General features: G+C 42.0%; 1 long non-coding RNA gene and 1 other non-coding gene across 2 annotated transcripts in view; both read right to left on the bottom strand.

The window, feature by feature from the left end:
- Positions 1 to 25679, bottom strand: part of LOC135094114 (uncharacterized) — a 108582-nt gene that overhangs the window by 2958 nt on the left and 79945 nt on the right. Inside the window, exon 2 of the long non-coding RNA XR_010263598.1 lies at positions 19594 to 19678. This is a non-coding gene — a long non-coding RNA (uncharacterized LOC135094114). The remainder of the gene's footprint in view (positions 1 to 19593; positions 19679 to 25679) is intronic.
- On the bottom strand, positions 25369 to 25452 carry Trnal-cag (transfer RNA leucine (anticodon CAG)). The gene has a single exon. It is a non-coding gene; the product is annotated as a tRNA-Leu (tRNA).

Below are 25679 nucleotides of genomic sequence, written 5' to 3'. Positions count from 1 at the left end.
GTGTGTCTGTGTGTCTGTGTCTGTGGACCGTATTCTGAAACACTGCTGCACCACATCCTCACTACATTCAAAGAGTCTTAAGTTAAAGTCACAAAGGTTTTTAAAGGTCTTTTTACGTTTCTAGTGACAAATGAACAAAATTTCTATACTCAACGAGGTCAGTGTGTCATATTACACCAATCGTCATGAATTTTTTCTATGGACTGAGTGCAGTACTTTACTGATCATTCACCTACAATATCAAGACGTCTTAAAAGAAAAAAAAAAACTTTTTATGTAAATTTACTACCCATTTAAAATGGGATGAGTTTCTGTGTTTTTAATCCGATTTTAGTTTTCTTTATATGGAATTAAAGAATGAACATTCCTCTACTTTTCCAAGTTAGACAATCCATGGATTCGAAAAATAATAGTACTTATGAATTTTGTATTAATGTACTCATTCTCTACTATTTTGTAATGTTTCCATCCTCCTTGTGACCAACCAATACAATCTAGAAGAAAAATCTAACTATCAAATGTTGCTGTTTTACTTCCCTGTCCAAAACTGCAAACAAATTTAAGATCGATTAAAAACTTTCTAATCTCAGGAATTTTGAAGTTAAGGCAATGCACTTTTGAGATACGAGCATTTGAAGTTTTCCTTACTTTGCCGCCCTTTAATCTTTTTGTGTGCAGTTTTTTTGGCCAACAAATATTACTCTCTCATAATGCATTGTATTCTACATTAGTATGTGGTACAATGTTTCATTCTGATGGCCACTGCTCACCTTCTTTGGAAAAAAAATATTTTGCACACATGGTGGGGGTGTCATGAGGAGCCACCTCATTCGTTGTTGCCAGCTTTTCAGTGTGCACCTGCCTCGTACTCTTCACCTGCTTCTATCTTTCTCTTCTGTTTTTTTTTTTTCTGTTGCATACTGCATTTCTCTGCATTTCCTTGTGTTTATTGATCAGTGCATGTAGTGTGTGGTGTGATGTGGGAAATCCGAGGTGGAGTAAGAGACTTGATGCCAGGTATCCAAAGTTGTGTTCCAACACGGCAGCACGGTAGCAATGGTATGACAAACTGCAGTAACAGTAGCAGGGGGCAACACCAGTAGAAGCGGTTGCAGAAGAAGCAGCAGCAGTAGAAATAACACCAACAGGTGTTGAGGCAGCGTTGGTGATGGGAGCAGCGTCACTGCTGTGTGAGGCTTGAAATTGTCTCAAATTGTTCTCTCTTTTCTTTTGCTTTCTTGCCTTTTGCATCAACTTCTTCTTTGAGAAGGGTATCTTGACATATAGTCAAGGGTGGCAGGGTGCAGGGAAATGACGGGAAAAAAGGGACAAAGATAGGTAATCCTTCTCGTCAGCCTGCCTCTCGCGCCAATGCCTCGGGGCCTCTACAGCCAGGCCACCACAATCAGGTTATCGAGGATCGGTCATGCACTTTAAATTACGAATGCAATCGAGAAAATAAATAATTGTGTGTTCTCACGGAAAAATTCAGGAAAGAGTTATTTTACAATGATAACGGGACCTTTAAATGACGCGTGATCCACTACCAATAGCGCTTAAATGCGCTTTAAAGGGCTTTAAATTCATCACCGAGTGAAAATAAGTGCACTATTAAATTCTACATATCGTGTTTTCTCTCATTACAATTTATCGCAGAAAATGATTTCTTTGGGTAAACTAACCTTGCTAATCATCTCTGTGATCTTGGAAAATACTCGTGGTGAGAGAGCAAAGCGTTATAGAATACTGGCATGTCTGTGTGTGTAGGGAGCGTGGGCTGACGCTCCACCAACACGCACTGTGCAGGTGTAGCAGGTGTGACCTTGATGGTGGTGGTGGTGGTGGTGGTACTGAGCGAGAACAGCAGTAGGAGATGAAGGGCCTGTCCACCTCATGAAGCGTCCCTCAGTGATGCACGAGGCAGGTAAGAGCTCACAACCACAACACTTGGCATGATCACGCATGCAGCGTCCATCACAACAGTCATTCTCTCCTTCTCCTCTCCGTCTTCAACACATTCTTCTTCCTTCCTTACCCCCACCCTCCTCCTACTCCTCCACCGCCTCATTCTTCTCTTCATCTTCATCCCATTTTCCTGTTTTTCTTTTCCTTTCTGCTTCTCCTCCTCCTCCTCCTCCTCCTTCTCCTCCTCCTCCTCCGCTTCATCTTCATCACATTCCTCTTCCTTTCTTCTCCCATTTCCTTCTCTTCCTCAAACACACAGCATATATATATATATATATATATATATATATATATATATATATATATATATATATATATATATATATATATATATATATATATATATATATATATATATATATACGTTATATATATATATATATATATATATATATATATATATATATATATATATATATATATATATATATATATATATATATATAGAGAGAGAGAGAGAGAGAGAGAGAGAGAGAGAGAGAGAGAGAGAGAGAGAGAGAGAGAGAGAGAGAGAGAGAGAGAGAGAGAGAGAGAGAGAGAGAGAGAGAGACCCGGCAAGAGGTAAATTACAGTTCCGTGAGATAACAAGAACTTACAGCATAATTAACTATATCTCAGCACGGAAAGGTCTGTCTTCCAGCTTTCCCTTCCCTTTCTTCCTTGTTTCCCTTCATTTGGTCTTCCTGCAGCGACCTTTCATTTTCGTCTACTCTTTCCTTCTCTCTCATCTATCTCCTTGCCTTTATAGCTACACCCTCAGTAAATTAGGCTCCTATTTTCGTCTTCCGTCTTCCAATAAATTGCAGTCTTTCCTTGTTTTTTTTCGCTTCCCTCCTCAAGTTCTTGTGCTCTGTGATGTGTTGTTAAGTAGTTACTGATAACTGATAAGGCGCCAGTGACAGTAAGTAGCGTGACTGTGCTGCATGTTATCCTGCATCATGTGTGAGGTGCATTGTTGTGTAATAACCGATAATATGCAGAGGTTAAGACACTGATAGTACTCGTAATGCACAGGTTGTAGGTGAAGTAATGGTGCTGTACGTTATACTGAATCAGGAATGTTAATAGTGGGATTCCAGTGAGTAGTAGATGATATAAACTACGTGACAAATTAGCATTACTCTTGATATCAACCCTTTCACTACTACACAACTATTTTCCCGTATCCAACCATCAGTTTTTAGACACTTATGTGCTACAGACTCAAATTGTCCTGTAGCTAAATTAATTAATTAACTCTCTCTCTCTCTCTCTCTCTCTCTCTCTCTCTCTCTCTCTCTCTCTCTCTCTCTCTCTCTCTCTCTCTCTCTCTCTCTCTTCTGTATCCATGCAAACATTTTTTTCACACCGGTTTCAGAGTTAACAAAGGAAGATCGCAGCAGTGAAAGGATTAGGTAATGTACTGTAATACGCTATCCAGAAGCAAAAATACGTATGGTGCAGCTATGTAAGCATTAGTCCATCAAAACAGTTATAGTATGTGATGCAATGATGCTGGAGGTTATCGTGAATATATTGTATGTATCATCATTAGTATTTCATCTGAGTACAGTGTATCTATTGTTGTACTGTAAAGGACTGTTTCATGCTTATGTATGTGTCCTTACATTGAATAAAATCGTTTTCTGGTATGAATGTAATCTCCAGCCTACCTACCTTCTCTATATCACTTACTCAACCAGTTCCTCCCTTAATGCCTCGTGTAACAGTCCTCTCATAACCATATTACACCCTCAGCATCCCAAATAACCATCACTTTATTGAGAGTTTCCTTGTTTACATGCATGAGTGAGAAGCAAAGTTCCTGCGTGGTTTTGTTGCTTGCAAACGTCACTATAATTAGTGTGTGTGTGTGTGTGTGTGTGTGTGTGTGTGTGTGTGTGTGTGTGTGTGTGTGTGTGTGTGTGTGTGTGTGTTTGTCAGTGTGTGTGTGTGTGTGTGTGTGTGTGTGTGTGTGTGTGTGTGTGTGTGTGTGTGTGTGTGTGTGTGTGTGTGTGTGTGTGTGTGTGTGTGTGTGTGTGTGTGTGTGTGTGTGTGTGTGTGTGTGTGTGTGTGTGTGTGTGTGTGTGTGTGTGTGTGTGTGTGTGTGTGTGTGTGTGTGTCAGTGTGTGTGTGTGCCTCTAGGATCTATTTATAAAACCAAAAGAGGGACTGGCTCTGAGAGCGAGTCATCATCAGCTTCTCCAGTTTCCTCGTCGTGTCCCTTCCTGACACAGGCGGTGAAAGTCTTTGGTAGCCTCGCCCCTGGGGCTCATCACGGAACGAATGGGGGGACTAATTCTCAGAGGGCGGCATCATTGGCCTCTCCACTTTCCTGCCTTTCTGTTGTTTCTTCTTACTGAGTTTGCCCGTGGGTCTCATTAAGCCCTCACTGTGCTGCACTCCCTGTTAACATTCACAGCACTGGAAGACTGTCTGCATGGACACAGATACGAAATGAGAGACTAAGAGGTCAAGTTTTGTATTTTCAAGCTACAGAGTTATTTAAGACACTAGCATAAGTATGAGCGTCAAAACGTAAATAATTGGGGAGAAGATGCTCTGCAGGAAAAGGATTAAGAAAATGGTGAAGAAAGGAAGGAAATTTCGAGATCATCATCATTGGCCAGTCTAACTACCTCTCTGCCTTTCACTGCTCCCATTCTGTCCTCACGTGTAGTCCTTGCCGAGCTTCCCACTGGCCTTCATTAACAAACTGGTGGCGAGAAAACCTATTCAGAGGATGATCCTCATTACCCAGCCTCACCCCTTCTCTTTCTTTCTTTCTTTCTCTCTCTCTCTCTCTCTCTCTCTCTCTCTCTCTCTCTCTCTCTCTCTCTCTCTCTCTCTCTCTCTCTCCATGCTTTTCTCCCTTCGTCTTTTGTTTTGCGTCTTCTCTCCCTCTCCTCTGTCCACTAAACGACTAAAGCCAAGAAAACTTTGTCAGGAAAAGTACATTGGTGTTTTTTGTCCCGTCAGTGTTAGTAACAGTTCACTGCGTGCCTGCGGCGTAGGTAGGATGGTTCTTGAGTGTGTGTGTTGCCTGTGTTCCCAGTGGATGGTGGGCTGCGTTCTTGTGTGTATTGCACTGCTGAATCTCGCAATGGTCTATCAATAATTGTTCAGCTATGAAAGTTGTTGCAGTGCTCATTCATGAAATATACTAATGACAAGTCCACACGCGCGAGTATTAGTGTATGTTTAAATTTCGCCATCAGACTTGCAAGGGATCTGTAAATTTGATCACAGAGCACTGTCCGTACACTTGTATATCTGAAAGCCCTTTGGATTCCTATCTGCATTTTTTTTTACACTATCAGCTCGTAATGGTGCGTCCTGAGGCGTGGTGGCGTGAAGGGCGGCGGCGGCACGAGGTAATTTCACGGCAGGTATTGGCTGTTATCGAGTTTCCACTGAGCGTCCCTTGCTGATGGCTTGTTTTCGATGTGACTGTTTGCCTTTGCTTGTGTTTCAGCCTGAAGTGAACCAGTGATGTGAAGAAAACTTTCCACTCTTTAACTAACGCTGCTTTCATTCTTCTATACTTTTTTTTTTTTATACGTGTCTTTATTTTATCAACTTTCAGAACTCTCTCCATGAAGTGAAGACACCAACACTGACCAGCCGCCAGTCACCAGCCTCGACAAACTCCTTATCTTTCTTCCATCACGGAAACTACCCATAATTTTTTCCACCTTTAAAAATTTTCCATCTGACCTGCATCACCAAAAAAAATTCCCAATTAATCTTCTACCGTCAACAGTTTACCATCACCGATTTTCTCCGGCACCCAAAACCCCGGCATTTCTTGGCACTGGTCTTCACACTGTCCACACACTTCAGGCGCCCTTCCCTCCACGCCTGACTACTCTGTCACATGTAAATATAAGGTGCATTGATAAACAAGTTACATTTGCTCGCCGTTTCCTATTTACCAAGAGATTAAGAGATTCGGTAAAATAATGCAGAACTTTTCCAATCTAAAACAGGTGCCCCAGGGGAGGCGGGGAACAGACTCTCGTTTTCTTTATCTGCCGTGCTGGAACGGGAGGCAGGAGGGCGTCACTCCTCGAGGGATGAAAGGACATGTCTCTATTAACATGTCAAAGTCTACAGTGTAAGTGACGTGAGGAAATGCATCAATTTGAGTTAACGTTTACACACACACACACACACGCACCTGAAACGTAAACCAGGTAAATCTGTAGGAGGCGGTCACCACACCACGCGTCACCTCAGCGCCAACCATTGCACCGAGGCAAGTGGCCCCGCATCCCCTCACTCTCTGCTGCCTTTAACTTGCCTCTGCCGAAAGCGTTCTTTGCTTTATGAAACTTTATCGTTCGCACACTCCTTCATGTTCGTGTCACAAAAACGTAGAACTGGTGATACAAAAATATCGAGAATGAGAAGCAGAAATTACAGTCACTAGAAATACTGTGCGCGTCTCTCATGATTTCTATCTCTCTCGACACGTTGCATTCTTTCAATAATATTTTCAGAAGCTTTCCTTATTTCATGATGATGATGATGATGATGATGATGATGATGATGACGCAGTTTTCATCAGCTTTGCTCCCGATCTTCCACAACAGAAAGTTTCATTATACAATGGTTCTTTCATATTTTTCGATATTTTTACTTCCTGGAACACTGTGTTCTCTAGCCACACTTGTACTAATATTTTCCATCCTAGTTTTTCACACTATTGGCCCGACCTTCCATTGCTAATCAAGAACACAGTGTCTAATGTTCATCAGTCCTGCATCAGTACACTCCCCACTTCTCTCTTGTCTTGCTCATTTACACGTATTTTTGGCACCCTAGTTTTGTCCAGTCAACTTTGCCTTTGTCTTATTCTGTTCATCGAGCCTGAGCCGAGACCCTTCATCCTGCAGGCAACATCCATGATCTTCTAAAACCCAGTCATTCTAGTTACCCCGCCAGGAGCTTTTCTGTACTGTGTTTCTCTGACGGAGCCTCATCCTTCTTAGTGCTGCTGTTCCTCCTTTCCTCTGAACTATTATTGATTACAGGCGTGAGACCTTCCTGTCTGTACCTAACACATTAAAACTTTGGACGATAACAACATATAACACTACAATATGATCCTCGCACATTCAAGACAGAAAACTGGTACTACTTTCTCTCCCCACTGAAAATATTGCTTTTACCAACAATAATCAATAATCGTCCATCTTTCAGTCCTTAAAAGATAGTGTTCTTGACAGGAACACCGTGCTGTAGGTGAAGCTGGCTCAGTTTGTCAGAGGCTTTGACACTATGGTGGAAAAAGACAACAATTTGTTTTACTTTATCTTTTGTTATTTGCATATCTCTTACATTTTTCACTGAATCCTGTACAACTAAATTTAGTGTATGAACAAAGCATGGAAGATGACGCAAATTCATGATGTTCTTTATTGCTGAACTCATACTGGCAGCATTGTCAGTAACAACACAATATACCTTGTCTAGAATTTCCCATTTACTGCATACATGTGTCAGTTCCTCTGCTATATTCTGTGCTGCATAGTTTTTTGTCATTCTCACTGTTTCCAATACAACAGATCTAAAATTAAAATCATGAGAAATGAAGTGTGCTGTGACAGTGACAAAGCCTTTTGTTTGCCTGCATATCTAGATGTCTGTGGTCAATGCAATCAGTGTCTTTAGCTTTTTCAAGTTCTTTACGGACTTTCTGTACTTCTTGTTCATAAAGAAATGGTAAATGTGTTCTCGTCAACACTCTGCGACTGACTAGGCATCTCATGCCAAGGATTTAGGCCATGAACGAAACTTTTAAATTCTTTTATCTTCAGTTATAGATTGTGGCTGAAGATCTTGAACAATCGTTTTCATTAAAAGGTGATCAAGTTCCTTCTTCTTAGCAGAGTAATTTTTGTAGAACTGAGTCCTGTCAATCGTTTGATATAAAGTAGGCTGCACCGTGGCTAATGATGCTCCTGCTGGTCTCTGACTCCCAGCCATATCTGGCACAGACTCTTCCCGCATCTCCGCGTATTTTAATGGATGTTTCGTGGGGAAATGCTTAATCATACTTTAAATATTTCCATCATACTTAAGTGTGTCCTTGCACACTAAGCACACAGTAGCGTCAGGCATTATTTAGTCCATGTAGGTCCAGACTGGAGCTTTTCTGGCTCGTTTTGAGGCCATGTCTGGTGTCGCACTGTTACAGTACAATGGTAAATGGCTATTTCTGCGAGACACACTCGTCTTTCCTCCTATTTCTTAAAAACTGTATGAATATTTTTGGAAAGCCGTTATACTTTTTCTATGACACGAAAAGTTACTCTTCTATAAGGAAATACTAAATGTTGAAAAATTTTGTAATTTAGAATAATACATAAACATGTTCCAGTGCGTCACATCCTCCTTCGCAGTGGTGCCATTTTTCCGTAGCTAGCAGTGACGTTAAATTTCCGCCGTTTTCTATTGATGTGAAAACTGAAGAGAACGGGATCAAGTACGACACGCAACCAGACACTTCTGTAAATTGACTATGTATACTGAAACATTTTGTATAATTACATAAAATGAATTGTTTCAGCCTTCCTTGCATTTCAGAAATTTCAAAATATACACTGTGGCATATTTACCTTGGCAGTTGCAGTCGGAATAATGTAGTGAACAGCTAGCTGTCATCTAACTGACTGTCTTCAACCTTCGTGTCCGCCACGATGTAGCTTCTGTTGCGGTCTTTTATCGCTCTTTTCACTCTGCTCTTAGGAATTAGCTAACTGCATGCCTCTCCCTCGCCTTGCAGCAGAATGCTCACTTGTGTGAAATGAATGGTTAGCAGTTAGTCTTTAAACGCGTTTCCGGCCACAGTTTTCGATAATATTTTCTACTGAGTTTCATTACCTTAATTTTCTTCATCACTGCCTTCTAAACCTGATGCAAAAAAGAGATGACGAAGATAATGATGTAGTCCGTCACTGTGTGATTAATTGTCATCATCATTTTGTTCGTTTTCATCGCCATCATGTATGGATACATCATGGGTTTGCACGTAAGTGTTAGCATTATCATTGTCTTCATTTTCTTCAGAATCACTTTCTTCATGAATTACTTCGCTTTCACCGTCACTGGTGAGTACAACGTCGCTTTCCATATCATCACTTTCACTTGTTTCATTTTCTTCAGGAAAGTCACCTCAACCTAATGCATAACGAAGGTAAGGATACTGAGTATTACTTGCTTCTGCCAATACTTGTGAATAATTTCCTTCATTACTTCCTTTATTTTCATCGTCACTAGCAAATAGATCCTCGCCTTCGTTATCCACATTTGCATTCTCATTGTATTCGATTTCTTCATCACTGTCTAATAAACGTAATGCCCAAAAAAGATGACGAGGATAATAATTGTCGTCGTCACTCATTTTTCTTTTTTTTTCCTTGGTCTTTTACAAAAACAGTAGATTTTTTAAAAATTATATCATATGACAGTCAGTTCAGCAGAGGACCTTTTTTTTGTCCAGGATACGTTCCCCAGCCCGTGCACAAACGTCCTCACTAGATAAAGTAAGAAGAACTGCTAGAAGTGTTAATCAACTCCCGCGATGAGGCCATAACATGAGCCCTGATACAACAAGTGTTAATTAATTCCCGTGATGAGGCCATGATATCAGCGCTGATATAATGCTTATTATACCTTTGTCACCAGGCACATTAAAAACGTGCTGGCAAAGGCTTTTCACTACATTTCCCACAGCGTAACTACACTCCTGTTTTTCTTGTTTTTGCCCTAAGTAATTCATTTCATACCCCCTTTGTGTATTCATGGAATGTTATAGTGCAGGATCATCTGTTACCAGCACGAAAAAAAAAAAAAAAAAAAAACAGCAGTACGATATTTGTCGTTTGTCTACAACTTCCGTTCCCACGCCTTATCTCTGATGACATCACTATCGCTTCTACACATACTGCATTTTCTATATATGGTACAGAGAGAGAGAGAGAGAGAGAGAGAGAGAGAGAGAGAGAGAGAGAGAGAGAGAGAGAGAGAGAGAGAGAGAGAGAGAGAGAGAGAGAGAGAGAGAGAGAGAGAGAGAGAGAGAGAGAGAGAGAGAGAGAGAGAGAGACCGCCAATTGTGCACTTTTAACTAATGGTGTGATACAACGTCTCTGTCCATCTATCCATGTGATGCTGAGAGCTTGTAAGTCAACGACAATGTGTTTCCAATACTTCTAGTCTAAATGTAGAATAAAGTAGCAATTATACGCAGGTTTAAGAAAAAAAGGCATATGTAAAACAAAATTTTAAGGAAATTTTGCAATATGGAAAAAAAAACATATATATATATATATATATATATATATATATATATATATATATATATATATATATATATATATATATATATATATATATATATATATATATATATATATATATATTCATTAACAAAACGAAATACATTAGTTTAGCAGAAAAAAGAAAAAAAAGCATGATTAGTGTGTAGAAAGCTATAAGTACAGTAAATAAAGTGATCACACGCCAACATGAACAATACTGCATGGTCAGATTTAGTTGCAGACACACAATAACATTTGTAAACTAGGTTCAAATGTTGTACAGTCACCTTGCTGAAGTGAAATCTCACTCAAAGCCATTAATGATTAACAGTATTCATATGGGGGCAATTTCTCTGTTTTCGCTTTATGATATTCAGTTTAGAGAATAGCCGTTCAACATCAGCATTGGAAGTTGGAAGCGACAGGACATTAAGCGCAAATGTAGCAAAGGTCCGGTACTGGAAATTTCCCATGGCGTCTGTAAGTGTCATAAGATGAACATAGAGTAGGCAAATATAATACTTTGGATCTTTAAGATGGTCTGGGAATTTATAAAACTGATCAGTTCTCCACTCGTTATGAACAGCCTGTTTATCATACATATTGGTGATCCTTGGCAGTTCATCCATTAAGTCGCTGAGGGATGACATGTTTGCTCTGGCGGTGGGATCCATTACTTTCCCAGGATGCAAATATCGTGTCAACATCCATAACTTATTATTTAAGTCAAGTCTTTTCTTGATTTCTTGACATAGTACAATAAGAAAAGTCCTACATCTTAACCTGATGTCAGTCATCACATCTACATTATTCACATATTCTGGTGCCTGAAACAACGAGTGTAATTTTGCCCCAAGGTAAATTTGATGAACAGGTTTGTGTAGGCTGCCGTTTGCTGGGTTGATATATAAGGGAACTTTACAAAGTAAATGCTCCTGACAAATGAAATGTACCAAAAACCGATACAGGCTAGATTTTTGTCATGAACCAAATGAAATGTTGGGCCTTTATTCTGGAACACTAAGTTAAAATTATTTACATGTGGCAAAATGTAATTCAAGAAATGTAGATAGCAGACTATTGCTTGATCCTCTAGTGCCTTCCTAATGTTTTCAACAGCCAGCAACCTACAATCATAAACCTTACTCTGAAAATACAACTTTGGGGCACTCCACTGCTCCAAAACCCTTGCCACAGCCTCATGTAATGATAACCACCTTGTTGCACTACCATGTAGTATTTTATGCGGATTTAAATTGCAGAAACCCTGGAATTCCCGAAACTCAGATTTCCTCTTTCCGCTATGTGCAAAATAATCATATATGTTTCGTGGCAATTCCTCGCATGCACGAGGCAAGGTTTTAGCTGCTTCACTAGCACACAAATGGATGCTGTGGAAGACACATCTAAAGACAGTAATGCCAGGACGTTCTTCTCTCAGTCTGCTGGTGACGCTGTTGTAGTTACCCATCACATTTGATGCACCGTCTGATGCGAAACCAGTCAGATTGTCTAATGGGATATTATCAAGTAGCAGACACTGTTTTGATATGTTAAACAAACCCTGACCAGTTGAACCGTTGGCACCATTATATACATCCACAAGGTCCAACATAGCAATTTTGATACCACTTTCTTCTTCATCAAAATATTTTGTCATAATTGCCAAAGATTTTGTTTCACTACAGTCTGTGCTTTCATCAACAATAATACTGAATATACACTTCCTTAGTTTCTTATCCAAACATTCATTGGAGAATTTACCTAACTTGTTTACAATATTTGTGCACTTCATTCTTTTCATGGATATTTCAGCAGCAATTTTTGAGTCTGGGAACATTCGTTTGTTTAAGTCTATGAGGTGATCACAAATGATGAACGGTAGATTATGTTCCGCTAGGAAAATACTGACAAAAGTATTGTTGCGTAAGTAAAACCACTTGTCACACCACCTGTCGGGAGGTGCATGATAGTCGTGATCTTCAATGTGGAAGTTCTGTTGGTCATTTTGAGATGTGCCTGGTAGGGGAGACTGACCGTTATTTCTTGGTATGATCTGCCGCCTTTTTTCTAAGTTTGTATGTTGTCATGATTTACAGTGACGCTTGAGGCAAGTAATTTCTGCTGTCAAATATTTGTGACACGCTCGACAGTACGCCCGTTTCTTGTCTCCTTCAACTCTCGCCAGCCATGCTTTGAACAAATCGTTTGACAACCACTTTTCTTGGAAACTATGACGTGTAGCCATGATGATAACTGTTGTAAAAATACTTTCAGTTACATCAAAGTACGTTTACTGGATAGCATACAAGATAAATACATTTCACATAAGTGTACGTTTGCATCCTCACCTCGTTTTCTGTCTTGAGGGTAGGTAACAAACAAACTTAAGGGTTACTTAACCATACCTATTTGCACTGTCAGAAGAGTGAAACAACGATAATGTTAATATATTAGCTGTAATACAGAGTAACACTCACATGATATAAGATGCAGTACGTGTTGGTAATAAATGTGACACCTCAAAATGCTTCACGCTGCAGGAATTCCACGTAAACCCAAAGAAGTCTGGGTCTCTTCTGACAGTTTCCGCAGGCAAATATCACTGACAGCCTCTGGTTGTCTAACAGTGACAGATAATGCGTTAAGTCCGCAACTAAAACAAGGGTACGGGTTGAATTGTTAAGTTTCATAACATTATTCTTAATACAATATTTGTTTCATTCATAAAATTGGCGAAAACAGCATTCCGGAAATATTTCCGCTGGTCACGTGACTTCCGTAGGGTGACGTGTCTGTACGTTTAGCAGACGAATTTCCGTCAAACAGCAGCACTACTTTTTTACTACTACTACTTTTTTTTTTTTATGTAGGAAGGGCACTGGCCAAGGGCAACAAAATCTAATAAAAAAAATGCCCACTGAAATGCCAGTCCCATAAAAGGGTCAAAGCAGTGGTCAAAAATTTATGAGTAAGTGTCTTGAAACCTCCCTCTTGAAGGAATTCAAGTCATAGGGTGGGAATACAGAAGCAGGCAGGGAGTTCCAGAGTTTACCAGAGAAAGGGATGAATGATTGAGAATACTGGTTAACTTTTGTGTTAGAGAGGTGGACAGAATAGGGGTGAGAGAAAGAAGAAAGTCTTGTGCAGTGAGGCCGCGGGAGGAGGGGAGGCATGCAGTTAGCAAGATCAGAAGAGCAGTTAGCATGAAAATAGCGGTAGAAGACAGCTAGAGATGCAACATTGTGGCGGTGAGAGAGATGCTGAAGACAGTCAGTTAGAGAGGAGTTGATGAGACGCAAAGCTTTTGATTTCACCCTGTCTAGAAGAGCAGTATGAGTGGAATCCCCCCAGACATGTGAAGCATACTCCATACATGGATGGATAAGGCCCTTGTACAGAGTTAGCAGCTGGGGGGTGAGAAAAACTGGCGGAGACGTCTCAGAACACCTAACTTCATAGAAGCTGTTTTAGCTAGAGATGAGATGTGAAGTTTCCAGTTCAGATTATAAGTAAAGGACAGACCGAAGATGTTGAGTATTTTTTTTTTTTTCTCTCTCTCTCCTCGGGCTTCTCATTGGAGGTTCGCTTCCCTCAAATTTTCCTCCGGCAGAAGTTTCCCTCCGAGGCTGGTGAAGTATGCGTTCTGAGTGCCTTCCAGTTCTTTATTCAGTGAAGGGCTTTCTCATGACGGCACACCACGCCGCGCCTGCTGAGTGACTCTGACAACACCCTGTCCAGGAGCGATTCCTGCGTGGTAATGGTCTGCACATGAACTTTAAAAATTCTTTAAATCATCGCCTTCACTCGCCCTTAAACACACACACACACACACACACACACATTTTTTATACAATATTTTTATTTGAGTGCCTTCTTGGCGTGCAGGTGTGGACGTGGAGAGGTGATGAAGGAGGAGGAGAAGGGAGGAGAGCAATAACAACAACAACAACAACAACAAAGAAAATGACTACATTACTTACAAAATCCTGTCTTTACAAACTTACAAACCAGTACACTGCTTCTCCATCTTACCCTGTGTTCCTGTGTGTGTGTGCGCGTACCTAAGCCCGAAAAACAAAAACGTAGCACCCTCATTACAACATTAACCTTCACACGCCTCAACATCACCTAATCACCAACCCGTGTGACCCTCGTGGACTGGAGGTGCTGGCGGCGCGTGAGTGTGGCCAGCAGTAGTATTTACCTTAGTCCTTGAGCGCCCTGCGGAGATGTCACGGACTCTCGGTTGTGGTTCCTGGAGGACAACGTACACTCCGTGGGGTTTGGGTACGAAGGGGTTGACCAGGGGGACGAAGAGGTGAGATCGCATGGTGGCGTGGGGATGTAAACACAGCGCTGCGCACTGGCCAGGGATCATTCACGGCATTTAAAGCTTCCACATGCCGCAAAATTTCCCGTCAACTTAATTTTCTTTCGTTTGCCTTCGATGTGTTCAGGTTTTCTTAGGTGTTTACTATGTCGTGTTTCAGAAAAGCACTTTAGTTTAGTCAGGAAGTAACAGCCACACCTACGCTGGCAGTAATGCCCACGTCCACGGTGCTCACAACAGAGTGGCTGGCGGCGGGAGTGTAAAGGGCAGTGGGGCAGCTGAATCTCTCCCAGCCGGGGCTTATTAATTATGAAGACTCAAGGTTATTCTGGAAAGAGAACACCTTGACGCGAGCTGCATCCATCCCCAGAGTACACAGCGAACCATTCATATTGGCGTGTGAGGATGTGTGCTTAATTCTTCACCTTGTATGAGTGCGCCTTCAATGTTTTCATCCCCAGAATACACAGCCAGCTTTTGAAGGTAGCTTTGGAGGTTTTCAGAGGGCGCACGTGAGGATAAGCGCTCATTCCTTCACACAAGACAATGTACGAGTGCACCTCCCGGAAGTCAGTGATTTATGTAATATCTCAAGGCTTCAGAATATACGGACAGCGATTCACGTTAGCTTTTGAGGTTTTCAGAGAGGACTGGCACTTAATACTTCACAACAGACGACACTTTCCGAAGGCCAGTGATTTATGTAGTGTTTCAAGGCTTCAGAACAGACCGAGAGCCATTCACGTAAGCTTTTCACGTTTACAGGAAGTATATGATATGATAAGCGCTCAGTCCTTCAATAAGACATTTTATTAAGGCATCTCCCAAAAGCCAAAGATTCATGTAATGCTTCAAGGCTTCAGAAGGAACACTCGCTTCACAAAGGTATCGGTGCATACTCTATAATAAACATTTCGAGACCAGTGACGATACGTATTGGGAAAGGAGTGCTGAGATGCCAGCCTTCATGTATAGGTAGAGATGTATTTCGACAGTCATTCCACACGTTTCGAATCACTATATAGAAGTACCCATACACTGATCCTTTTCATCTTGGCTGCGTAATCTGAATACAATACTACGGTCAATTTAAAAGTGTCGATCATGCCGTGCACCGATAGTCTTTGGAGCGAGTGTGTGTGTGTGTGTGTGTGTGTGTGATTTGTCCCCCATTCCTTTATACTACAATTTATGAGGAGGACATCAGGAAGCAGAACGCTCATGCAATATTTTGAGGTTTTTAGAAGGTACGATGCAATTCTCCTTACCATAATATTTTACAAACACTCCTGGAAAGACTGAGAACAAAAAGGATAAATTGATGAACGTGAATGATACTGTTACTTCTTCTCAGAAAGTACAAAGCGTGTTTTGATGTTTTTGTAATCCTGCTTCCTATAATACGAGTACAGTTTACACTCCTGGAAAGAGAAATCATAAAAAGGATAATTTGATGGACGGGAATGTTACTGATGACTGACTGCACCCGAGTTTTAGATTCATAACTGTAAGATCCTGATAACGCCACTTCTAGGTTCCAGTCAACACACACACACACACACACACACACACACCACATGTGTAAGACAACGACGAGCTGCTGTGAATTAATAAAGAAATATTACTGTTAAAGGTAAAAATCAGGCTATTTGTCAGGTGTGCAATTTTACTACAGCTCTCACTTTCGTGTCACCAACCCATGATTTGAAACGGCCTGCGCTTCTACACGAGCTGTTTTCTAAGGCCGCACAGATGATCAGTTGGGCTCCCAAGGATGTTTTTCCTATTGATGGTACAGAATACTGGTTGAACTATCATTAGAATTACGACAACTCTCTTGAAAACCTCAATAACTTCCACTAGGGCCTCATAGAAACTAATCAGGAAATGTTTGAATCAGGAAATGTTTGAAAATGTGATCCCTGTGTTGCTGCAAATGCTAAAATGCTTCCAACTGTGTTTCGCATTAGTTAAGATCGAAGCTTCAAACCGACGCTCCAAGTTTACCTTAGACTTTCCCGTTGAAGCAGTGACAGTTCTCTCCTACAGTCCACTCTGGTTACTTGCCAAGTGAAGCCTTAACTCTGACTGCTACAACTTTTTCTCAGCTTATTACAGTCTGGCATAAGTTTAGACACCGATTTTAAAGACAAGACTCGCATGAAAAAGGTACCATTGAATATCTAGTAAGGCTTTCTAGTATCTGTAGCTTAATTTTTGATGAGTAAAACTTCCTAGTGAAAATAAATGTACAACTCCTACAGGTGTCAGAGGATTAAGACGATAAGGGCTTCCTGAATTGTACACTACAAGCCCTTTACATTTGAAAGTGTGTGGCAGGAACAAACTCATTCGGGCCTCACCGTCACGTCCTGAATATCCTCGTATTAATTCACCTTTACGAAATTTCTCCACGTATTCATTAAAACTTGATGAGGTAATTAGCAGAAGAGGGTGTGCGCTACGTGGCCTTGAATTGGAAACAACGTCCAAGGTTTTGTTACGACATGTAATGGAAACGATACACGCCACATATAGAGATAGATATAGATAAACAAATAGGAAGACAGATAGATAGAGACATAGGTAGACATAGATAGATAGGCTGATATAGATAGATCTCGAGAAACAGATCAACAGATACGCAGAAAAAAAAAATAGATAAGCAGAATAATTATATAAAATAAATAGAAAGTGATAGAAAAATACTTACTAATATTCTCTTGACAAAAACGTGAAAGCTTTAACATCACATCACCTTTTAAAACATGATAAATATTACATTCATGACCAAACACAATAAACACTTCACCTCCATTAATCGGAGAGAGAGAGAGAGAGAGAGAGAGAGAGAGAGAGAGAGAGAGAGAGAGAGAGAGAGAGAGAGAGAGAGAGAGAGAGAGACCAAACTGGCAATGGTGTTGAAAGCAAATATGGGATACGGTAACCATGAAACAGTGAGCCGCGGCCCTCAGGACCAGCCGTGACCCGCCCCTACACCACTCAGTAAATCGATAAGCCTCATTAAGACGACGAGGAGGAGGCGGAGTCAGTACCCGTCGTCCCCTTCAATCGTCCTCTCCATTGTCAATTCCGAGATCCCTTATCTTGGAGTTAGTGAGACTCGGAAGTGTTTTATCCCCGTAATAAGAACGTAAGGGAAGGTGCAAGGGGTCGCTAACTGGAAAGTCAACACGTGGCGGTCTCTTATTTTCACCCTCCGTCACAAGAACGTAAGAGAAGTTGCAAGAAGCCAGTGAGCCAACACGTGGTAGTTCAGGTGTAATGCATGTGTCCACTCAAACTAGGTGCACATATACATCACCGTGCCAGCAGCCATTCATACCCACCGCTACCAGCAACAGTAGTTATGGTCACCTGACTTGTTGCATTCCCCCATAATGTGTATCCTGAACCGTAAGTCTTTTGATATGCTGACAAGTTCAAAAGAAGGGCTAGTCTACAAAATCAAGCCGTGTACCAAAGTAAGTCAGTATGTACTTGTAAATTTAAGTGAGAAATAAATAAATCTGATAACTGACTGATTCTTACTAGATCAGTGGACTTGGGATTGAAGGAAAACACTACGGAAAGAAATGCGGTGTGCTACTCGACTTCTGATCAAGACTATACCATTAGATCACGCCTTTCTTTTCCTTTATTCTGTAGCTAGTTTCCTCTAATACTGCGGCTGTAAGTGTTGTTTAGGTAAGGCAGGTGAATGGGATCAACCTAATTCTCTCCATGAAAGGCAACAGCAGAATGTTTGCGTAATACGTACTCTTGTTTCATCTTGTGTCTCCTTTCATTAACATATTCCACTTATTTTAGGAAAAGTAATGTAGCTAAACAATCCCGTTAGGACTTAAACATATATTCCTACTCGAAATTAAGTAATATTAACTTGAATACTTGAATACCCATCATTCCCATTCATAAATCTGTCTAATTTTCTCTTATTTACTTATTTTAAAAATTGTTCTAACTAATAATCTCGTAAAAAAATGTATTCCAGCCTTACCATCCAATTTAAGAACCAATATCCTCCTATCTCATTTTCAAATCTAGCTTAATCAGAGTTGAACCCGTTACTTCTTATCCAGTCTGATATCTAGGCCAGTCATGTATGAAAAAGTATTAATGCGATGGTACAGATTGATAAGGAAGTGTGAGCACAGTGCGGAGTGACAGGCTGAGAGGCGAGGTGGGTTTGATGAAGGAGAGGAACAGACGGTAGGGGGTGATGGACGTGTTGTAAATCGTGAGGAACGGAGGGTGGCAGGTGAGTGGCAGGCAGTGGGTGGTGAGGGTGGTGAGGGACGGGCATGAGTGTGTGTGTGTGTGTGTGTGTGTGTGTGTGTGGAGACGTGGGGACAGACGTGAGCTGCGAGTGGCTTGGAGTATCTGTGAAAGAGAAGGTAGTGGTTGGTAATGAGATGCACTGATGTATGTTAGGGAGTTGTGAGTGAGGAGCAGGTGTTTGAATGGTAGAGGCGCTGCGGCGACTCTACCATTCAAACACCGAAACAAGATTTCCCTTCAAGTAACTCTTCCCAAAAATACGAGTGACTACCGTGTTAAGTTACGATCTCATGATAAACTAGGCAAGGAAAGGTAAGATGAGGTGAAGTGAGGTAAGGTAAGGTAAGGTAAGGTAAACTAAGGCGAGGTTAGATTTAGGTCAGGTCAGATTAGGTTACATTAGATCGTTGGGCTAGGTTGACACATTAGGTGTTATTACATTAGGGGAACTTTATGATGTAGGGAATTATTTCAATTTACGTTTGCAGAGAGGAATCTTCATGTGTGGAATTTACTCAGAAGCGAGGTGGCTGTTAGAGAAGTGTTGAGTGGCGAGGAGGGGGTGGAGCAGGTGGTGAGGAAAAATGGTGGATCATTATGAAGGAGAGAAGTGGTGCAGTGGTGGGTGAGTGGGGTGTGGGGTGGCAGTGGGAGGTGGGCGAGCAGGTGTTGCTTTCAGCGTGCACACACCGTTTTGGTCGTCTGGGAGAGGAAGGCCTTGCTAAGACGAGCACACTTGGAGGGCTGACCATCACGGGGCTGTCCGCGGCCGAGGCTGAGGGACAAAAAGGAAAAGAATGTTGGAAAACTTACTCGTATTTCTCAGTATCTTTTTTTTTTTTTCTCACTCTCTTACATTTCCCCTTCGCATTTTTTCCAGGAAGAAGCAGCGCTGCCAAACATGCACTCGCTTCTAATACTTTACCAGGCACTTTCTAAATTTTCCTGGAGCAGAAAGTATCTTTTGTCACTGTGCCGAGAGGTATTCAGTGCTTTCCCTCCATTCATTCCACGCCCTCACCCTGGATTACATTTACTGCGGTACAAAGAAAGGATAGGAAAAGAAACAGATAGATAGATAGATAGATAGATAGATAGATAGATAGATAGATAGATAGATAGATAGATAGATAGATATATGGATGGATGGATATACAAATAGATGATTCTTCTCTATCTCTCTCTCTCTCTCTCTCTCTCTCTCTCTCTCTCTCTCTCTCTCTCTCTCTCTCTCTCTCTCTCTCTCTCAAGACCTACTTAACACAACACAAAGGGAACAAGACAAACAGCCTGGGACTGTCGTTACAAGCGCAGTCAGGCAGATGTATTACACAGGATGATGGCGTTATGCAAATCCACTCAAGTCCCGCGGGTCAAGATCAGGGGATCTTGACCACACACACACACACACACACACACACACACACACACACACACACACACACACACACAGTTCTTAGTATCGTCCTTATTACCTCTCCCAATCGTCTGTTAATCAGTCAATCAGGTATATTTCACGTGAGAATAGAAGACAGGTGAATAGTTAACATGTGGTAGTAACAGTAGTAATGTAGTGGTAGTAGTAGTAGTAGTAGTAGTAGTAGTAGTAGTAGTAGTAGTAGTAGTAGTAGTAGTAGTGTAACATCTTTAAGCTCTATGCACACACCAGTGAGTTTTGTAGATAATAGGCGTGAAGTGACTGTGTTAATGGACAGTTCCTTTCCTTCCAGAGCTAACAACAAGGCTCCCCATCCCTCTATAATCAACACGAGACTCACAGATTACAACTGTTAATGCCCCTCTATAACTTAACTCCTACCATGAGGCACTGAGGTGAGACTGCGAGTTTTTGAGGCTTGTGTTGTGGGTGGTGTTCAGTGACGTGATGAAAACTTTTTTTTTATCTAATGATCCACTTCATCAGAAAACCCGCCAGTTATCTACCTTCTTGATCAGCGTTATTGAGCCGGCATCTCTCCAAGGCTTGTTTTACTTCCTCCCTCTATTATCTACATGTATGACTTATACCTCCAGTATTATTATTATTATTATTATTATTATTATTATTATTATTATTATTATTATTATTAGTAGTAGTAGTAGTAGTAGTAGTAGTAGTAGTAGTAGTAGTTGTAGTAGTAGTAGTAGTGGTGGTGGTTTTAATGGTAGTAGTAGCAGTAGTAGTAGTAGTAGTAGTAGTAGTAGTAGTAGTAGTAGTAGTAGTAGTAGTAGTAGTAGTAGTAGTAGTAGTAGTAGTAGTAGTAGTAGTAGTAGTAATAATAGTAGTAGTAGTAGTAGTAGCAGTAGCAGTAGTAGTAGTAGTAGTAGTAATAGTAGCATAGTAGTAGTAGTTAATGTTCTTGTTCTTGTTGCTGTAGGTGACTGAAGAGGCAGTTAGTACCATTAATAAACAAATTTTAACAACAAATATTACTTCAAACAAATATTACCACCACCACCACCACCACCACCACACATCACAGGCTCATGAAAGGGGAGAGTGACTGAAAACCGCCAGGGAATATGAGGTCGCGTCTTTCCTTCCCCTGAGATGCTTCCTGTCACAAGCTCATTAACCAATCCTGTCGCAGATGGAAGATTGCGTGGCTGTCTCGCGTGGAGGGAGGGAGGCAGGTGGATGGCACAGGTGGAGATTGACTTGGTGACATTATTCGTCACTATCACCATCAGGGAGGCGAGTGGCGGGCAGGGCGTCTGTGAGGAATTACAGCTACTTGTTTGGGTGATTGTCTTTCACGAGTGTGCATCACGCAGTAATGAAAACGTTACTGTTGCTCGTGATGCTTGATGTAATTCCTTTCCTATGACACAAGAGCAGTCACTTGAGCCAGTAATTCTAAACACTGGTCAACATTTCCATGTAGGTGATGACGTCTGACAGCTGCGTCCTTCTGCTTCACCAATGCAACCACTGCCTACGTGAATGTCATTTGTATCCTGCCACCACTGGCTGCACACACCTCACGTGGATTAAAGACGCTTCCATCAAAAACACTAATGAAAACACACACACACACACACACACACACACACACACACACACACACACACACACACACACACACTTATAACACCAAGCGCCACACCTTCGTCTCGCCAGACACATTCTCGAGGGCCATCACCACTAATGCACCAAGACCACACTAACTGAGTTTCTTAAGTTGCATGAAGAAGGACTATCGCATACTCCCTGACAAAGCGGAGCTCTCAGACGAATGGGCTTGATGCAGGCACCTGCGACACACACTGTGCTTACTGTGTGTGTGTGTGTGTGTGTGTGTGTGTGTGTGTGTTTTCTATTATACGAGCGTTGCCTGCCACATCAATCTTCAAGCATGCATTTCCTTCCTAGCGTCCTTTATTGGTAATATAGGGGAGATTTCCTGGATGCTGAGCCGTGGTGTTGTCAAGGGCGGAGGCAGCGGCACAAAATGAGTTAATTTCACGGCAGGTATTAACCATTATCGAGTTTCAGCTGCGCGTCGTGCGCTGACTGCTCGTTCTCGTCATCATCATTTGCCTTTCTTGGTTTTTTTTTTCCACTTGAAGTGAATCCGTGACGTGATGAGGAACGCTCCAGTCTTTAACTAACGCCACTTCCACTTTTCTTGATCAGTTTTCTTTTTATATGCATGTTTCCTCTGCTAACTTTCACTCCTGTTACACGCCAAACTCTCCAAAAGACCAACGCTGACCACCCGCCACTCAGCAGCCCTCAGCACTCTTCACTGTTCTCTGTCACTAAAGAACTTCCCTTCCCTCTTCCCTCACCAGCAATTTCAAGTAACTCACAACGCTTGAAATATCCATAAAGAGAGAGAGAGAGAGAGAGAGAGAGAGAGAGAGAGAGAGAGAGAGAGAGAGAGAGAGAGAGAGAGAGAGAGAGAGAGAGAGAGAGAGAGAGAGAGAGAGAGAGAGTTGAAAGGGAAATGGATGCATGAGAAACTTCAAATGCACTGCAGGAGTGAATGATAGTATGTGTGTGTGTGTGTGTGTGTGTGTGTGTGTGTGTGTGTGTAATAATAATAATAATAATAAACGGTTTATTAGTTAGGCAGTTGACAAACTGAAAATGTACATAGGGGATGGGGAAAACTTAACATTAATCCTAAAGGTAAGTCTAATCTAGGAGGGAAATACTATCGATTGATGGCTCGCACCATGGTGGGAATCGCACTGAGTCTGTACCGGTCCGTGCGCGGCGCCTTCAGGGGCGTTATTTTGTTGTGGTGTCTGGTGGCACGGACAGGGCGAGGCGCGTCGGGCGGCAGCATGTTTCTGAGACGCGGATGATGCATTAGTCCCCTCCCAAACTTCTCCAGAGCCTCTCGGTGCCTGGTGGATATTCTGGACAGACTCAGGGTGGTCAGGGCTTCTTCATAGGTGGTGTATGCAGGGCCAAGGATGACCCTGCACGCCCTTTTCTGCACACTCTCTAGCTGTAGCTGTTGAGTGTGTGTGAGGGAGGAGGACCACGCTGGGGAGGCGTACATGAGTTTGGGGAGGATGAAGGTAAGGTACACCCCCCTTAACTCATCTGTCGGCGTCCCCAGCGACCTGAGTCTGCGCAGCATGTACAGCCTGTAGGTAGCTGATCTCACGGTGCTGGCGACATGCTGCTTCCAGGTCAGCTGGTCGTCCACCGTGACTGTGACCGTGTGTGTGTGTGTGTGTGTGTGTGTGTGTGTGTGTGTGTGTGTGTGTGTGTGTGTGTGTGTGTGTGTGTGTGTGTGTGTGTGTGTGTGTGTGTGTGTGTGTGTGTGTGTGTGTGTGTGTGTGTGTGTGTGTGTGTGTGTGTGTGTGTGTGTTGCAATTTGTAGAAGGGGTTCCACGTATGTCAATGTGGCTGAGAGAGAAGGTAAGGAATGTGAAGAGGAAGAGGAGGAAGAGGAAGAGGAGGGGGAGGAGGAGAAGGAGGAAGATATAGTTAAATGGCATACCGCTGACGTAATTAATAGAGGAACAATAGGAAGGAAAGTTACGAGAAAGCACTGTGTAACATTAATGACTTATAATAGTAGTAGTAGTAGTAGTAGTAGTAGTAGTAGTAGTGAACATAGTAATAATAGTAGATGTACATAAATGGAAAAGAAAGTAATACCATCACCAATAAGCAGTACCACTACCACCACCACCACCACCACCACCACCACCACCACCAGCATCATTAAGAGGAACACACACAGACAGAACCATCAGGGAATATGAGATCACGTCTTTCCTTCCCCTGAGATGCTTCCTGTCACAAGCTCATTAATCAATCCTGGCGAGGGCGGAAAGGTTGCGTGGCTGTCTCTCGCGTGGAAGGAGGGAGGTGGGTGGATGGCACAGGCGGAGATTGACTTGGTGACATTATTAGTCATTATCACCATCAAGGCGACGAGTGGCGAGCAGGGCGTCTGTGGTCCTTCATCTGAATAAGGACCATAATCTGATCCACTTCTGCGCGGCACGTCCACTACTTTCAAAAGCTCCTGTTGAAGCTGTACGTGTTTTTTAGTGTTTATTTTTTCTTTTTATGGTTCTAGTGAAAGATTAATAAGATTTCTACATTAAGAACATAAGAACTTAAGAAATAAGGGAAGCTGCAAGAAGCGACCAGGCTTACACGTGGCAGTCCCTATATGAAATATACTTACCTATTTCCACCTATCATCCCCATCCATAAACCTGTCTAATATTCACTTAAAGATCCTTAATGTCTTAGCACTAACAACATGATTACTGAGTTCGTTCCACTCATCCACCACTCTATTCGAGAACCAGTTTCTTCCTATTTCCTTCCTAAACCTAAATTTTTCAAGCTTGAACACATTATTTCTTGTTCTATCCTGGTTGCTGATCCTAAGAATTTTGTTTACAACCCCTTTGTTATAACCCTTATACCACTTAAAGACTTCTATCAGGTCTCCTCTTAAGCTGCGTCTATGTAAAGAATGTAGATTTAACAGCTTCAACCTCGCCTGGTAAGGAATACTCCTCATCCCCTGTATTCTTTTAGTCATCCTCCTCTGTACTGATTCTAATAGACCTATATCTTTCCTGTAATATGGGGACCAGAACTGTACAGCGTAGTCGAGATGAGGTCTGACCAGCGCCAAGTATAACTTTAATATTACTTCTGGCCTTCTACTTTTAACACTCCTAAAAGTGAATCTTAGTACCCTATTTGCCTTGTTTCTGGCCTCTATGCATTGTTTTCCTAGACGGAGTTAAAAGCTAACTATAACTCCTAAATCTTTCTCGTACCCTGTACCTACCAGAGTTTGGTTGTTTAATGTGTACCTACTGTGAAACTGATGCTTATGGCACCCCGCTGGTTACGTCAGTCCAGTTGGATGCTTTTTCATTTATTACTACTCATTGTTTACGGTTGTCTCGCCACTTTTCTACCCATCTTAGCACGCCGCCTTGACACAAGGCATTTTAGATTTATAAAGGTATTGTCAGGAGTGGGATTTGAACCCACGCCCGGAAGACCGGACTGCGACCTGAACGCAGCGCCTTCGACCGCTCGGCCATCCTGACTGCGGGAGATATATGTTGGAATGCCAAGAACATCTGGTGTTCCCAGGCGATCACCCATCCAAGTACTAACCGGACCCAACGTTGCTTAACTTCGCTGATCGGACGAGAAGCGGTGTGGTCGTTTAAAAGGAGGAACAGTCTGGAGATCCTGGCTGCTCAGATTTGTAGGCTTTGAAAATAGTCGTGGTGAGAGAACAGAGGCCTATTGAGTCACGCTATAAGTCTTG

This window comes from Scylla paramamosain, chromosome 44 (genome assembly GCF_035594125.1).
Source record: "Scylla paramamosain isolate STU-SP2022 chromosome 44, ASM3559412v1, whole genome shotgun sequence".
NCBI lineage: Eukaryota > Metazoa > Arthropoda > Malacostraca > Decapoda > Portunidae > Scylla > Scylla paramamosain.
The sequence above is the reverse complement of the archived record's forward strand: the minus strand, read 5'-3'. Positions and strand labels throughout refer to the sequence as shown.